Source organism: Mauremys mutica, chromosome 24 (genome assembly GCF_020497125.1).
Source record: "Mauremys mutica isolate MM-2020 ecotype Southern chromosome 24, ASM2049712v1, whole genome shotgun sequence".
Classification (NCBI taxonomy): Eukaryota; Metazoa; Chordata; order Testudines; family Geoemydidae; genus Mauremys; species Mauremys mutica.
In genome coordinates, this window is record NC_059095.1 from 959,805 (window position 1) to 963,701 (window position 3,897).

The window sequence follows — 3,897 nt, forward strand, 5'->3', positions numbered from 1 at the left end:
GGGAAGTGGCAAGACGACTGAGCCAGCAGCTTCTGAGATGAGTCCTGATGCTGTGTCTTGTCTCGATACCTGGCAGAGAAGCCCGGGGCATGGGCCGATGAGACTGCTGCCACAGCGTGCTGAGGAGAGGCCTCCCACGTCTTGGGTAAGTCACACTGTCCGGGCCCTGTGTCGTTCTTTGATTGCTGCAATGGCCTGTGGGAGAACCGACTAGCTCTGGGCTGAAAGGGCTGGGTCGTGGGCTTTGGTAACTCACCCCCCCACGCCTGCCCTGCGGCAAGGACTGGCCCGAAGGCCCCTGGGATGCAGGGCTCCAGGCCAAGACGGGGGATGTTTGGGGTAACAGGGGAGAGGTTGAGGGCAGTGGTTGTAACCTGAAGCCTCCCCTCTGCCCCAATCTGTGGAGGGAGCTGAGGCATTCGGAAGCACTGGGCTGGTCAGCTGCTTGGGGAAGATGCTCGTGGCCTCAGGTAGTGAAGTTTCTGGTGTTGGTTGGTTGTGTGGTCAGAGGGGTCACAGTGCAGCTGGGCGGCAGAGGCAGCTGGGGTTTGGGCTCCAAAGCAGGGTCAGAGTTGGCATGAGGTGTGTCTGGCTGGATGTGTGTCTGGCACCGCACAGCCCTGCACCCGGGGAGGGAGGGATGGCCCCCTCCCTGATCTTCAGTCTTTCTTGCCTGCGCCCTGGCCCGGGGGTGCTCCCTGCCCTGGGGTGCTAGAACCCTGCTGGGATTGGCTTGTTCTTCTCTGGGACCTGGGAGCGGTGAAACGTGCTGGGCAGCTTGTCCCTCTGTCTCGCAGTGACCTGCAAGCCCCCCGCAGTCCGCAGTGCAGGGGCAGGAGTCTTCCCCAGCTGCCCAGGGCCTGCCCCAGCTGCCCAGGGCCTGCCGGCCTCGGGGTGAGATGAGGCGACGGCTCACGTGCCAGCCGCCAGGTGGCAGCCCTGCATGTCCAATCACGCAGAGGCCTGTCTGCCAGCGACACAGCAGGAAACCCTGATGTGGGGGCCCCATCATCCCCACACATTGAGCAACTGGGCATCTTGTGACTCAGGCTTCCTGCTTCCCACGGTAGCCGGCCCCAGGCCAGGCTCTTGCCTGGCTGGCTGCAGACAGGGCCTAGCCCTGCGCCACCTCCCCCAGGCCTGTTCTCCTTTGCAAAGGTGCCTGCCCCCAAGCTGAGGCGAGGGGCTTTTGTGCTGCTCCCAGGTGCCCACGGGCGTAACTTCGTCAGGAGTCCCAGGCACCAACCGTCCTCCTGCCCGCTCCAGCGGCGAGGGGTAGGGCTGCCAGGCCCTATGCACCCAGCACCTCTGGCATCGCCAGAGCCCTTGGGCTCCTCAGCTGAGGGCAGCACGCCCAGGGGAGGCACCTGCGGCTCTCCCCGGCTCTCCCCTGGGGTGACGGCTGGACTGTCAGCATCGGCCTGCATGCACAGCTCCCCAGTCCCGGAGCCCTTCAGCCCTGCGGTGCAGGCTGCTGTTGGTCTGACTGTGGCGAAGCAGAGGAGGGGCAAGGGGCACCCGTGCTCTGCAGGCCATGGGCTGGGACAGGAGAAGGTTGTGGGGCTGCCCCATGGCTCCTGAAGGAGGCGCCCCACTGGACTCCAGGCCCCCAACACCCACCCACAGCACTGAGGGAGGAGGGGTGCCCTGGAGCCATGGCTGGGATTCTGGAGGAGACGCTGGCCTGGGACCTGGGCAACAATCTGGACCCAGCCCTATGGATCTTGTGCAGTCCGGCAGCTGGAGCCTCACACAGGGACTGGCTTCCGGGCATGTTGCTAGCGAGAACGACCGCGTCCCCCACGGGGTGGTGTCACCAGCCCCGTGATCTAGGAAAGGACAGTGGAGACGGGCCCAGGGAGTGACTGAGCCCCAGTCACACAGGGAATTGGGGTCAGAGCCAGGAACCCTGGCTCCCAGCTGTAAGCCACACCCTGCTAGCTCCCTCGGGGCCTGTTCCCAGGCGGCTGGACACCCCCGGAGGACAGCATGCAGGGAGGCGGCCAGGAGAGGGTAAGCTTACCCACTACAGCCTGAGGTGGCTGACTCCCCTTCCCTTATGCCCAGCGGGAGGAAGCCTGGAAAGGCGCACGGGCGCTGCATGGCCATTCAGCCTCAGAACAGGTTCAGATGGGAGGAGAGGCCCCAGCTCCCACTGGAACATCTCCTGGCGGGAGCTCGCTCGGCAGACTGGAGGGACAAGGCCTGAACTCATGCTATGGCAGCGGGTGAGAGGTCCCAGCTGGAAGCTGCGCCCGGCGGCGGGGCGAGAGGGCTCATCTAGGCTCCACTGGCGTCTGCCTGGAGCCGTGTGAAATGTCTGTGGGCTCTAGAGCCTGTTGCCTGGTGTGAGAGAGGACGGGAGCCCTTATGAGTCCCTGTGGTCCCCCACTGGTTCAAGTGATCCTGTCACGGGCCCTGGGCCTCGGTGGGGAGGGGGTCAAAGCAGCCCTGAGCATGGCTCACTCTAGTGCAGGGGCCGTTCCAGCTGAGGCGACGCTTTCCCTATTCTGGGCTCTGTCCTGCTCTGCTCTCTCCTCTGGCTGTGGCTGGGGCGGGCAATGCTCAGACCTGGTGGCTAGGGAGACTCCAGAAGCCCAGTGCCTGCTGCTCCACAGGCTTAGGTTAGCAGGGCCTCTCACCAGGCGTTTCTTGGGGAAGCAGGCTTTGGGGGAGACAGGCTGAGAGCAGGGCCTGGCCGAGGACAGGGTCTTTTCACCCCTGGTAGCCAGTCCTCTACTTTGTAAAGAGTCAGCCACGTAAGCGAGGCCTGAGAAATAGTGAGCCTAGCCGTGGGGAGCAGACTCGGCTGTAGGGAGATGGCCTAGATCAGTGGTTCTCAACCAGGGTTAGGTGTCCTCTGGGAGGTAAACCCCAGAGGTCTTCCGGGGGGGCATCAACTTATCTAGATATTTGCCGCGTCTTACAACAGGCTACATAAAAAGCACTGGCAAAGTCAGTACACACTAAAATGTTATACTGACAACGACTAGTTTATACTGCTCTATATACTATGCACTGACATGTAAGTACAATATTTACAGTCCCATTCATTTTTTTATAATTACATGGTAAAAATGAGAGACTCAGCCACTGTTCAGTAATCGCCTGGCTGGGACACTTCTGTGTCTGATTTTGTAAACAAGTAGTTTTAAAGTGAGGTATAATTTGGGGGTGCACAAGACAAATCAGACTCCTGAAAGGGGTACAGTAGTCTGGAAAGGTGGAGAGCCACTGGCCTAGAGCTCAGGCAGGCTTCCCATGGCTAGACCTCTGCTTTTCCAGCCTTGCCACAGGGCCAAGGGGCTGGGTTAAAGGTCTGGGGCATCGGCTGGAACCGAGGGGTGGGTTACCAGCTGAGTTACCAGCACAGAGTCAAGGGGTCCACTCAAATTTTGGGTGAAGGGTCAGGTCTCTTATTCCCTCTGAAGCAGCTTGAAGATGCAGGCCCTGCTTAGCCTGATTGGATGCTGTGGGGAAAATGAGCTGGAGACAGGTCTGTTCTGGGGGCAGTTTCTCCCTGCTGAGGGTGGGTTTGCTGCAGAGCCGCACAGAGCTGCTGGCTTGTCAGAGGGACGGCTTCCCAGGCCTGCCCTGTGGAACTCACTCAGGCTCTGCCTTTGCACTTGGATACGCTGCCAGCCAAAGCCGTAAACGCCAGGCCCGTGTGCACGTGGTGTTCATCCGGTGTTTCCATGGTATGAGTACACGGGACCCCGCAGCGCTGATTGAGTGGCTGATGGATTTGGCAGGCTATCATCATCGTGACCAGGAGTGGAATGGGGAGCTCTTTGCCAGCCAGGGGAAAGTTACCGATGTGCTAATAGCTTGTTTTTGTATTTAGTTTCAATCCGGTAAGTAGTGCATGGGGCTTCGGGAGCAGAGCCGTCGTCCTAG